The following is a 14,017-nucleotide window of genomic DNA, read 5'->3' on the forward strand; positions in this document are numbered from 1 at the left end:
TGAGTGGAGATGAGTTTGCTATTTGGCACAGCTTTTGCATCAATAAAGCAAGTAAAAGGTGTGAAAGATAAAAAAAAAGGGTGAAAGTGTGAAAAGTGAATTGGCCAAATTGAGGTGCATATAAAGTTTTTGCTTTCTTTCAATTCACTAATGAGGCTCATTTGAATCAGGTGAATTGAGTTCTGCTTTTGGAAACTCGGTTAAGAAGGGGTGCACCGGTCCTGGAGGTACTGCAATACCAGGTCAATGCGTGGAGTGGACAGAGCAAGATTTTTTCCATCTCCTTGTTCTAAAAATCCATTTAATATATGGTCCCTAGAGAGGGGACGTATCAGATATTAAACTGATAAGAACAGATTTAATTTTTTTTTTTTCTGTTTATCAGTAGGACTTCAAAATAACAAAGGTGATCGCCTCCCGTTGCCTGGGAACCGTCCAGGCACAAGAGGGCTATGTGTCACCAGAAGGCGCACACACTCCCTCAAGGCCGGCAGACGTGCAATCCCAGGCACCTTCCAGTACCGACCAAGGTAGCGTCCTCCGAAACTACACTTGATCTTAGCCAAAAGGCCGAGAAGCTATAACCCGAATTGGTTACGGCCTTGAGTGGCACCCTGGCCTATACCGGACACATCTTAGGGAGAGGGAGACAAACCCACGCCTACAGAAGACATTTTGTCACCCAAGCCAAACCCTTGAAAAGGCTGTTTTGCCGAGCAAAAACAAGGAGAATGGTACTTTTTGCAGCCGCCGCCCACTGCAATGAATCTGAATAACTCCTCCTTTTGGGCACAAGCACCTCCCCTCCCCCTTGCAGTCTTTCCAATTCATGATACAAAAAGACGGACGGACAGGACAGGACAGGACCATCTGCCTGACTTTCCGTCACTGCCACCCTTTGCCATCCTTGCCCGTAGAAAGCCCTTTCATCATCCCCAAACCCTAATCTTTTCCCTTCCCTTCCCAGCTGCGTCTCACTCCCTTTCATTAGGAAGTGAGCGCAGCCTTTTCTCCGTTCTGCACATGCGCGACGTTAAACACAAATGCGCAGGCGTGCGTTCCATTAGCCTCACTGCATTCCACTCCCATACAGGAAGTGGGCACAGCTATTACTACGGTCGCACATAAAAGAACCCACGGCCACCACTGCACATAGCTGACTCCACCACAGGACACCCACTTCTACACCAACGCAGGTAAGACAGGATCGGCACCTCTATGCTCCCGTTACAATCAGGCTCAGTCACCATGTGATAACGCTCTCAACTCTTTAGTTGCAGGCTCCCCTTGCTTCACCTCCACTGGCTGTGCTGCCATTTCCTCTCCCACCTGGAAGTTATACTTTATTCCACTATTTTCCTGTTTCTCTCTTCCCCCTTTTCCCATAACCTACTTTTATCTGCATTTGTGGGGTATCTATATGCTATTTACATCATAGCTTTATTCATTAATATGGAAGGGAAGAGTGCCCATGAGAGTGTTGAACTGCGGAGAGCAAAAGATTAAGCTGCTCCGATTTGCCACCATTGATAAGCTGTTCTCAGTAGATACACATGCTATCCAAACAGCAGCATCCACCATTGCTTCAGCCCACCCATTCAGTGACAGCTCACCAAGTCAGCCAGAGGAGTGGTGTAAGGAATTACACGTAGGCACTGACTCCACACCTTCACATCACAAGAAGGGGGTCTACAGGCTAGTGCAAGAATACGAGCAAGTCTTCAGCAAACATCCGCTAGACTTTTGAAAAATAAAAGGGGTCAAACACTACATCCCCACAAGTGCACACCCACCCATCAAAGAGAGATATAAGCCAAATCTACCTGCACATTACCAGTGTACCAAGGACATGTTGAGCAACATGAAGGAGGCTGGGGTTATCCGTGACAGTTGTAGCCTCTGGGCAGCTCCGTTGGTCCTGTTAAAGAAGAAGGACAGCACCACTCCCCTGTATTGAGGAATAGCTAGCTGCATTGACAACTGCAAATTATTTTTCTACCCTTGATCTCACTAGTCACTATTGGCAAGTGTCCGTTGCTGAGGCAGACCGGAAGAAGACCGCCTTTGCCACCCCGATGGGTCTCTGCGAGTTCAAAAGCATGCCCTTCGAGCTGTGCAATTTGCCAGGAACCTTCCAGAGGCTGATGGAATGCTGCTTGGGACACCGAAACTTTGAAACGGTACTGCTATACCTTTATGATGTTATTGTTTATTCTAACGCAAACAAGATTTTAGGGTGTATAAAAAGGGAGATTAGATCCGATGATCCCAACGTATTGTTACCCCTCTATAAATCACTTGTAAGGCCACATCTGGAATATGGGGTAAAGTCCTGAGCAGGTTGATAACCATTGGTTTGAGCATGGTAGGGTGTAGTACGCATCTTCCTGCATCGGTAAAAGCTGCAGAAGTCCTTGAAGATTTCCGCTTCAAAGGCAGTGCCTTGATCTGTGAGGACTCTCTCTGAGTAGCCATGAGGTCTGCATAAGTGTGCTTGGAAGACCTTCGCTGCAGTATGGGCCATTAGATCTTTGACTTGTACCACAACCATAAATCTCGAGTAGTTGTCTACCATCGTAAGTGCATACGTGAGCTCACCTCGATATTCTGCAACAAAACTCCCTTTTTCGATTTCAGTTTCAGCAAACACTCCTCTTCCTGTAGAAAATATTTATCATTACCTAAGACAGTCATTCTAATGCATGACAATATTAAGGCAATTTAGTTAAAACTTGTTTTAACTCACCTTTAAGGGGATTGATGTATTTCATGGTCAATCCAGGTTTGTCAGTGATGGCACTGACATAATGTATGGCGTCTTTTTCGGGCGTTATCCTTTGCCTTTTCATTGTGAAAATCCAGTTGCCTATATCAAAGCAAATTCTACTACTTGTAAAGTATGCAGAAAATGAAATGTAGAACATATAACATCAACTGCTTAGGAACGCATCATAGGTTAGTACTTAAAAGGATATTGTCATGTTCTAGTCATAATGCAAGCTGGACATTTTTCATGTTACCCTGTAATCGCCGGCCTGTTCTAATGCTCACAAGCCAAGATATAGGCTCAGCTGCTAAGGCTTCCCTCTGCCTTCTGAATGAAAATTGAATATGTCTGGCTCACTGTGTATATAGCAGGTGCTCAGAAAAAATAAGAGTTAATTCAATAGAAATAGCTCTGGCACACTATAGTGATCAATAACGTAAGAAAAGAACTCTTAGAATGCTGAAAATTCTTTATTTGTGCAAAAGGATAATTCATCCAACGTTTCGAACTTGTTTTTAGGTCTTTATCAAGGATAAAGTTATCTAAGATCATAAAGGGTTACAAAACCATATAAACACGTAATTAGTACATAGTACAACATAACAGTACAATATATTGCTACTTGAGAGTACAATGGGTCAAATGACCATGATGCACATACAAAAAAATTTTCCAAAGCCATAGTGAAAACATTTGTACTGAGGAAAGAAAATTTCCACATGACCTATCTGGAGAAACATTCTGGATCAAACAACCAAAAATAGTCAAGCAGGTAAATACACACCTATATGGATAACAGGATGATATGTGTTCAATTGTATAGCGTCATTGCCATTAAGGTACAAATGGAAAACTTGCAATCCTATATAGTGAAGGAAATGAACACATATCATATCAAAGAACACAGGAACATGGGTGTGAGAAAAACCTCAATGTTTATACTTTGTTCTTTATAATGGTGTGAACATGTATATGTCTCAGTACCTTATGAACTTGAGAATTCTAGTGAGTAGATGATGAAAGCCTATTCCAGAACTGGAATCGGTAAATAATTGTAGGTGGAATCTAAATGAAAAGATGGTACAAGTGTTATCATGACACGTGGGCTATAACACAATGGACCGTGTGACAAAGAAGAAAGGAGAGAAAGAAGAGGAAGAAAATGGAACTACCTGTAACATTACGTGATAGTCACTGGTAAGTATCACTTGACAATTCAGGTGAAAAAGGATTCCTTTATTAAAGGGTTCTCAGTCGCCTCAGGATCATGAAATACTAGGGTAAATGATATGAGAATGGGTAAGAAGCACCACTAAAGGAAATATGAGATGCAGGACATATATCTATAAACCCCTGAACTACATGATAGAAATAAAAAGAAGAAAAAAGAAAAAAAAGAAGAAAGAAGAAGAACACATAGAATGCGGAAAGAGAATGGGTACAACTACCTGAGTTACTGCAGGGAGGCCCCTGGTAGGTATTGTGAGGGTTAGTGGAATTCCTTCACTGAAGGGTTCTCAGTTGCCTCAGGTTCGTGAAAAATGCTATAGACAAATAATGCCCGGAGAAAAGGGGTTCATATACAGCGAATAATGGTAATACAAGGTACATGTGTCCCATGTAATAGTATAAATATATATATATTGTACTAAGCTCTACACCAGAAATAGAAAGTAGTCCCTCTGCCTTCTGTCTAGGTGCCCTGAGTTATGTCCTGTAAACTGTCACAGTGACCTAGACACACATGTGTAGTAGGGGAATATCCCTGCTGAGATGCCAGTGCTAGAGCACTCGTTTGCTGTGGAGTTGAACGCTATGTGAGCAGTTCTTACCTTCAATGAGCAGAAGTCTCTTTTTTCAGATTTCAATATCTCTGTGGGTATCTGGCAGAAATATGGAATACTCTTTACTGCTAAGACCCTGTACACCACTCCCACTAAAGGGGGCTTTACACGCTGCGACATCGCTAATGCGGAGTCGTTGGGGTCACGGAATTTGTGACGCACATCCGGCCGCATTAGCGATGTTGCTGCGTGTGATACCGATGAGCGATTTTGCATCGTTGCAAAAACGTGCAAAATCGCTCATCGGTGACATGGGTCTCCATTCTCGATTATCGTTACTGCAGCAGTAACGATGTAGTTCGTCACTCCTGCGGTAGCACACATCGCTCCGTGTGACACCGCAGAAACTAGGAACCTCTCCTTACCTGCCTCCCAGCCGCTATGAGGAAGGAAGGAGGTGGGCGGGATGTTCCGGCCACTCATCTCCGCCCCTCCGCTGCTATTGGGCGGTCGCTCAGTGACGTCGCTGTGACGCCGCACGGACCGCCCCCTTAGAAAGGAGGCGGTTCGCCGGACACAGCGACGTCGCCGGGCAGGTAAGTATGTGTGACGGGTCTGGTCGGTGTTTGTGCGGCATGGGCAGCGATTTGCCCGTGTCGCGCAACAGATGGGGGCGGGTACCCACACTAGCGATATCGGGACCGATATCGCAGTGTGTAAAGTAGCCTTTAGTCACATGACCAAGACTGTATCTGTGTCCCTACAACACACTTGAGACAAATGTGTGTGTGAGCCTGCATTGTGGGGTATATATAATATATTATAGAGCTGGGAAGGATCATTCTAAGCAGTGAGCTGTTCCAGTATTTGTAGGAAAATACCCAGTAGAAGCATCAAACACAGCACCAATACCTCCCATCAGTATTCCACCACAGTGCCATGTAACCCATGCCCTACACTCCCATCTACACCAATACTATACAGGCACAAACTAGTATATCTGACTAAAAGCCCCCAAAATATGAAGAACGGCCTATAGTTGAGTGTGGATATAAAATCTATGTGAGCAGAGCTAGAATAGAAATCACTGATCGCATTGAAGTCATTCTGACCATAAATCACCATGATATCAAGGTGAGGAGTTGTGTGTTACTGCTGGGAGGAAAGGGTTAACAGTGGAATATTAAGGTGCATTTCTGTGTGCAGTGTTACTAGTCAATGTAACAATTCAGTATGAGCTGCTCTTGGTGCCGGGGGAGGGAGATGCTCTCCTGAGCAAGATAGATGGGGAATGAACATGATATCTATATAGTGTAAGGCAGGGGGTCTCAAACCAGGTGATCATGTCTGATCAACTGGTTACATTATGTCTGATTACCTTGTCTAACAGTTTTTTCTCCCCTTTCTTTACCTTCCAGGTTCCCATAGTCACGTGAAATATCCCTGTTGCACTTGATTACGGCTCACTATTCACTATAGGATGTCTTATATCTAACATCACACTCTCACCCATCAGCACTCTATAGGTTTGTATAAGGTATGCGCTTACACATCCGGTCCTCCATAGGTATTTCCACTTATGTAACACTATCCCTATGATCACTCATAACTCATACCCTTGTAGTCAATTACAGCCTCCTCTCTCCCCCCTCCCCTTCTCCCTTTCCATCTATAATTTTGCCAGTACAATATTAGTTTACATTAGGCACACACTCACATATTCCTTTCCTTAGTGATTTATTGTAATTCACATTCACATACAATTCTCTATGCCTGCCCCATTACTACATTCATACCTACTTGACCCTATCCTGATACCCCTTGTCTCACCTTGTTGGTCCCTACACCTGTTATCATGTCCTTTCCTGTGTCTGTCTTGTCACACAACACATTTTAGCATATAACTTGTGCTCCTTATTACCTGTCCTGCCTATTAGAATTATGTCCATTATGTCCATGCATGGCCCAATGAATCAAGTCTGTACTTCATATTCATGGTTTAAGCCTTTGGGTTCCAATGTGCCCAGAGTATATATCCAGAAAGATTCCCTTTCTTTGAGCTTCCTAATTCTATTGCCTCCTCTGCGTATGGCTTGGACATGTCCGATGACTTGGAATCTTAATTGGATCACTGTGTGATTATGCGTCACAAAATGGTGTGGGACTGGTAATAGAATCTGCTTACAATGTATTGTTGACTTGTGTTTAGCTCAAAGAAAGAGAATCTTTCTGGATATGTACTCTGGGCACATTAGAACCCAAGGGCTTAAACCGTGAATATGAAGTAAAGACTTGATTCATTGGGCCGTGCACCATGTCACCAAGTGTCCAATTGCATTGTCCAATGGCTCACAATGGTTATGCGTTTTCATTGGATGGATAATCGAAGCCATGTTTTTTTCCTTTCTGTTGGGTTTGTTGTGTGAGTAGCCTATAGGATTAAGTTGGTTACCGCAGGCAGTGGATTTAACTTCCTGTCTTTGGTCCAGTGGTAGATGGATTGTCTGGTCTATGAGCTGTTATTGGTTTGAATGCAGGTGAATGCCCATGGGCTGCTTATGACTGTGTAAAATAGTATTGATTCATGATGGATTTCAGACTACATGTAGATATCTTCAGTCTTTCTATCCACATCATTTAAATGAACATTATCCATGCAGCTTGAAATTCATCCAATAAGAGAAGCAACCTTGTACAACCAATCTGATAAGGGCACAGTATATCCTAAGGGAAGGTTATGGCTATAAAAGGGGACTTCTTGGAGTCACCAGGTTGTTGATGGATGTTGCATGATCTAGTCTAAGCTCTTAGGAGCTGGCTAGGGGATCAGAACCAGGATGCCTTGTGGACTCGGTCTAGGGACTTTGGCTTCAACTTTGTGCTTGGTACAGATCCGCTCACCGGTTCAGTTCCCCTCGGGTCACCGCCCGTCCCCGGTCCTACGGTTCAGCTGACTTGTACCACCTCCTGCAGACGGCCACCACCGTCTGCCGACCTTGCTGACAGTGCCTGGGCTCCTACCCAGACACTAACAGTTTCTGTCCTCTCACTTTCCACTACAAAACTAAACTAACTGCTTTTTCCCGCCTCCAGGCCTGTGAACTCCTCGGTGGGTGGGGCCAACCGCCTGGCTCCGCCCCACCTGGTGTGGACATCAGACCCTGGAGGAGGCAACAAGGATTTTGTGTGACTGATGTAGACTATCCAGGGGAGGGGGTGTGTGTGATTTTGTGTTTGTGACTACCTGGCTAGTCCAGGGCGTCACACATGCTATGCACTTGGAAGAAAGCTGTGAGAATTTAGACTTTATTCTCAAGAAACTTAACTACAAGGAGCATGGATGGTCAATATGTGGTGGTCTAAAAATGTTCTCATTGCTTCTTGGGCAGCAAGGAGGATATATTAAATACCCATGCTGTTCTGCCTCATGGCAGCCTGCTAATAGTCATTCATTGAAATTTCTGTTACAACCCCTAGAGGTCATTGTTATTCTTTTGAATTGCTGAGTTTCCCTTTAAGCTAAATGTATTCTGGGTAAGGAATGCCTCCCTGAGCTGAGAAGAAGCCTGCAGCCATTTTCTCTTTGGATTTGTCAGGAAAGGACATGCCGACTTACCTCTCTGTACATTCACCCCTGCCTAGTGTAATCCGGTGAGCAAAGCAAATTACATGTGTTAGTGATAGAATCCTAGATGGAAGAGTGTAGTAAATGCATTGTACATTGTACTTCTACACCTTTAGTGTCATCCCTGTCTTGTTTGTCTAGATAGGATTTCTATGTATTGCAGATGCAGTGACCTTTCACCTACATTCTCGTAAGAACTGCATCTCATGTACTGTTATGCTATGTTAACTCTGTATTAACACTGTACTGACTGTAATCATTTTCTTGTTATAGTTTTTACCCGTATAAAACAGTATCTTGGATATACCGTATTCTGTCTTCAACTGCATCTTGGATATTCCTATATTCACTGTATATTCCATGTATACTGCAATCAAGTTCACGTTACCAGCTAATAAATCAAGGCTATTGAACTCCACAGTCTGTTTATTTGAAATGTGAACTAGGGTTTAGCTGTATGCTAGAGATTCACAGCATTACGTAAAAGAAGGCAGAACACATGCTTTTTGTGTGAATTGGAAAGCCAGGTTAGGACTCTTCACTGGAGCAAAAAAAATTGGCCAACAAGAACATCTTTGTAACCGGGACTCAAGAACATTGTTGCATAAAGCTTAGTTGATCCCACCTAAAGTTCTCTTGCCACCACTCCACTGTAAGCTTGGACTGATGAAGCTGTTTGTGAAAGCGCTACTGAAAGAAGGAGAGATGTTTAAGTACCTGTGTACCAAGTTTCAGGGACTGTCAGAATCAAGTCTGAAGGAAGGTGTGATGCCCTGACAAAACCAGGTAGTTACAGATAGGCCCCCGCACAACACCTTTCCTCACTTAGGAAACACACAGCCGACCTGAAACCCTAGTCACCTAGGACCCTGAAGCCAGGACCGAAACCAGCGGCCTAGCTAATTAAATGATTGAGGGCAGGATTATAGGTCCTATCCCACCTAAAGTCCCTCAAAGAAGACAACAGCCCACTGATAGGGATAAGGCCACCGCCAGGGCCCTTAGATCCCACGGGCCAGCGCCTGCGGGCACGGCTCCTTAGGCCATATCCAGCCGGGAGCGGACTCCTGAGTTCCAGACCAGGCAGTCCACCATACACAAAAACAAGTGCAGAGTAAAGGACAGCGACCACCAGCCTGGGTGGGGGACCTGAATGCAACCGGCCGGGGCGGCAGGCCACCAGCACCTTTGGTTTACCGAAAGACTCGTGTGATTCATTTACTGTGAGTAACCAAACATCCCCCTGCTTGCTCAGGCGCGCCGGCCCTTGCCATCACCATACCCTGCACAAAGACACTGGGCCCCGGGGCAATCATCCCTACACACGGAGGGGTTAACATCCAGCTGCCACTACATCTCTCCCGGGTATCCCATAACGGCAGCGGTGGTGTCCCACCTCACCACACACCGTTGGTGGCGTCACAAACTTAATACGGCCTAGCCCATACATCTACATTCCTCCTTTTATTCGACATGTCCGCGAGACCCCCGGGTCGAGCCACTCTCTTAGAAGGTCTGGATCCGACCAACGGCGGCTGCTGGCACAGGGGCAGCACAAAAGCATTTTTGTGGGTTCGGATATTCAGAAACCCATGAATGAAGGATGACGTGTTTTAAACAATAATGAAAACTGTTGAAAAAAGGGCTTGGGACTCTTTGAAAGAAGCAATAAATACGTTTCTAGGTAACAACAAAGAATCAAAATTTAAGTCCATCGTGGAGAACATGCTGAAACGTTTCAAAGCCTTGGGTTGTCTAATGAATTTGAAGTTACATTTTTTACATTCCTATTTGGACTACTTGTCTGAAAACCTTGGTGCTGGTGGGAAGAACAAGAAGGTTTTCATCGGAATATCAAGGAGATGGAACGACGATACCAAAGTAAATGAAACGTGAACATGATTGCCGGATGCTTCACAGAGAAGATCCACAGGCCTTCTATAAGAGAAAAGGGGGATCTAGAGAAAAGGAAAAAGTGCAAGAATAAATTTCTAATAAAGTTGCAGAATGACTGTACAATAAATAAATGTATTTTATATATAAAATTGTGAATATTTTTGGTTACAATAAGTATTTTTCTTGTTCATGTCACTTGTATGTAACTTCACACATGGATTGTACAAAATCAATATTTGATGGTTAAAAAAAAATATTTATTTTTTTTTTTAAATCAGGACATTAGAAAACATAATAATCAGTCACTGGATTTGAAGTTTCATAAACCAAAATTTTACATAGCTGTGTAATTTGTCGGGCACCCACCGACAATAGAATAGCGCCAGATTTAGGAAGCTGGCTGAGGTCTGCAAAGTCTGTAGCCAGGTGACAAAATTGTCCAACCTGGGTTTCTTCCTTAAGTAGTCTCTGGTATGATGATATGGTATAATCCTGGCAGCCGGAGTCGAAATCCCTAGATTGCGGTTATGATCTCCAATCGGAATTGGAGCCCCTAGATTGAAGCCATGTAGCCAAGTGATCCTCTAGTTGAAGCCAAAGTCCCTAGACCGAGTCCACAAGGCATCCTGGTTCTGATCCCCTAGCCAGCTCCTAAGAGCTTAGACTAGATCATGCAACATCCATCAACAACCTGGTGACTCCAAGAAGTCCCCTTTTATAGCCATAACCTTCCCTTAGGATATACTGTGCCCTTATCAGATTGGTTGTACAAGGTTGCTTCTCTTATTGGATGAATTTCAAGCTGCATGGATAATGTTCATTTAAATGACGTGGATAGAAAGACTGAAGATATCTACATGTAGTCTGAAATCCATCATGAATCAATACTATTTTACACAGTCATAAGCAGCCCATGGGCAGATTAGATCCGATGATCCCAACGTATTGTTACCCCTCTATAAATCACTTGTAAGGCCACATCTGGAATATGGGGTAAAGTCCTGAGCAGGTTGATAACCATTGGTTTGAGCATGGTAGGGTGTAGTACGCATCTTCCTGCATCGGTAAAAGCTGCAGAAGTCCTTGAAGATTTCCGCTTCAAAGGCAGTGCCTTGATCTGTGAGGACTCTCTCTGAGTAGCCATGAGGTCTGCATAAGTGTGCTTGGAAGACCTTCGCTGCAGTATGGGCCATTAGATCTTTGACTTGTACCACAACCATAAATCTCGAGTAGTTGTCTACCATCGTAAGTGCATACGTGAGCTCACCTCGATATTCTGCAACAAAACTCCCTTTTTCGATTTCAGTTTCAGCAAACACTCCTCTTCCTGTAGAAAATATTTATCATTACCTAAGACAGTCATTCTAATGCATGACAATATTAAGGCAATTTAGTTAAAACTTGTTTTAACTCACCTTTAAGGGGATTGATGTATTTCATGGTCAATCCAGGTTTGTCAGTGATGGCACTGACATAATGTATGGCGTCTTTTTCGGGCGTTATCCTTTGCCTTTTCATTGTGAAAATCCAGTTGCCTATATCAAAGCAAATTCTACTACTTGTAAAGTATGCAGAAAATGAAATGTAGAACATATAACATCAACTGCTTAGGAACGCATCATAGGTTAGTACTTAAAAGGATATTGTCATGTTCTAGTCATAATGCAAGCTGGACATTTTTCATGTTACCCTGTAATCGCCGGCCTGTTCTAATGCTCACAAGCCAAGATATAGGCTCAGCTGCTAAGGCTTCCCTCTGCCTTCTGAATGAAAATTGAATATGTCTGGCTCACTGTGTATATAGCAGGTGCTCAGAAAAAATAAGAGTTAATTCAATAGAAATAGCTCTGGCACACTATAGTGATCAATAACGTAAGAAAAGAACTCTTAGAATGCTGAAAATTCTTTATTTGTGCAAAAGGATAATTCATCCAACGTTTCGAACTTGTTTTTAGGTCTTTATCAAGGATAAAGTTATCTAAGATCATAAAGGGTTACAAAACCATATAAACACGTAATTAGTACATAGTACAACATAACAGTACAATATATTGCTACTTGAGAGTACAATGGGTCAAATGACCATGATGCACATACAAAAAAATTTTCCAAAGCCATAGTGAAAACATTTGTACTGAGGAAAGAAAATTTCCACATGACCTATCTGGAGAAACATTCTGGATCAAACAACCAAAAATAGTCAAGCAGGTAAATACACACCTATATGGATAACAGGATGATATGTGTTCAATTGTATAGCGTCATTGCCATTAAGGTACAAATGGAAAACTTGCAATCCTATATAGTGAAGGAAATGAACACATATCATATCAAAGAACACAGGAACATGGGTGTGAGAAAAACCTCAATGTTTATACTTTGTTCTTTATAATGGTGTGAACATGTATATGTCTCAGTACCTTATGAACTTGAGAATTCTAGTGAGTAGATGATGAAAGCCTATTCCAGAACTGGAATCGGTAAATAATTGTAGGTGGAATCTAAATGAAAAGATGGTACAAGTGTTATCATGACACGTGGGCTATAACACAATGGACCGTGTGACAAAGAAGAAAGGAGAGAAAGAAGAGGAAGAAAATGGAACTACCTGTAACATTACGTGATAGTCACTGGTAAGTATCACTTGACAATTCAGGTGAAAAAGGATTCCTTTATTAAAGGGTTCTCAGTCGCCTCAGGATCATGAAATACTAGGGTAAATGATATGAGAATGGGTAAGAAGCACCACTAAAGGAAATATGAGATGCAGGACATATATCTATAAACCCCTGAACTACATGATAGAAATAAAAAGAAGAAAAAAGAAAAAAAAGAAGAAAGAAGAAGAACACATAGAATGCGGAAAGAGAATGGGTACAACTACCTGAGTTACTGCAGGGAGGCCCCTGGTAGGTATTGTGAGGGTTAGTGGAATTCCTTCACTGAAGGGTTCTCAGTTGCCTCAGGTTCGTGAAAAATGCTATAGACAAATAATGCCCGGAGAAAAGGGGTTCATATACAGCGAATAATGGTAATACAAGGTACATGTGTCCCATGTAATAGTATAAATATATATATATTGTACTAAGCTCTACACCAGAAATAGAAAGTAGTCCCTCTGCCTTCTGTCTAGGTGCCCTGAGTTATGTCCTGTAAACTGTCACAGTGACCTAGACACACATGTGTAGTAGGGGAATATCCCTGCTGAGATGCCAGTGCTAGAGCACTCGTTTGCTGTGGAGTTGAACGCTATGTGAGCAGTTCTTACCTTCAATGAGCAGAAGTCTCTTTTTTCAGATTTCAATATCTCTGTGGGTATCTGGCAGAAATATGGAATACTCTTTACTGCTAAGACCCTGTACACCACTCCCACTAAAGGGGGCTTTACACGCTGCGACATCGCTAATGCGGAGTCGTTGGGGTCACGGAATTTGTGACGCACATCCGGCCGCATTAGCGATGTTGCTGCGTGTGATACCGATGAGCGATTTTGCATCGTTGCAAAAACGTGCAAAATCGCTCATCGGTGACATGGGTCTCCATTCTCGATTATCGTTACTGCAGCAGTAACGATGTAGTTCGTCACTCCTGCGGTAGCACACATCGCTCCGTGTGACACCGCAGAAACTAGGAACCTCTCCTTACCTGCCTCCCAGCCGCTATGAGGAAGGAAGGAGGTGGGCGGGATGTTCCGGCCACTCATCTCCGCCCCTCCGCTGCTATTGGGCGGTCGCTCAGTGACGTCGCTGTGACGCCGCACGGACCGCCCCCTTAGAAAGGAGGCGGTTCGCCGGACACAGCGACGTCGCCGGGCAGGTAAGTATGTGTGACGGGTCTGGTCGGTGTTTGTGCGGCATGGGCAGCGATTTGCCCGTGTCGCGCAACAGATGGGGGCGGGTACCCACACTAGCGATATCGGGACCGATATCGCAGTGTGTAAAGTAG

At 43.5% G+C, this 14,017-nt stretch overlaps 1 pseudogene; it reads right to left on the reverse strand.

Annotated features, from left to right (window-relative positions):
- Positions 1-205: 205 nt before the first annotated feature.
- Positions 206-411, reverse strand: LOC142286890 (U2 spliceosomal RNA; annotated as a pseudogene).
- Between the last annotated feature and the right edge of the window lie 13,606 nt (positions 412-14,017).

This window comes from Anomaloglossus baeobatrachus, unplaced genomic scaffold, assembly GCF_048569485.1.
Source record: "Anomaloglossus baeobatrachus isolate aAnoBae1 unplaced genomic scaffold, aAnoBae1.hap1 Scaffold_70, whole genome shotgun sequence".
NCBI classification, from domain to species: domain Eukaryota; kingdom Metazoa; phylum Chordata; class Amphibia; order Anura; family Aromobatidae; genus Anomaloglossus; species Anomaloglossus baeobatrachus.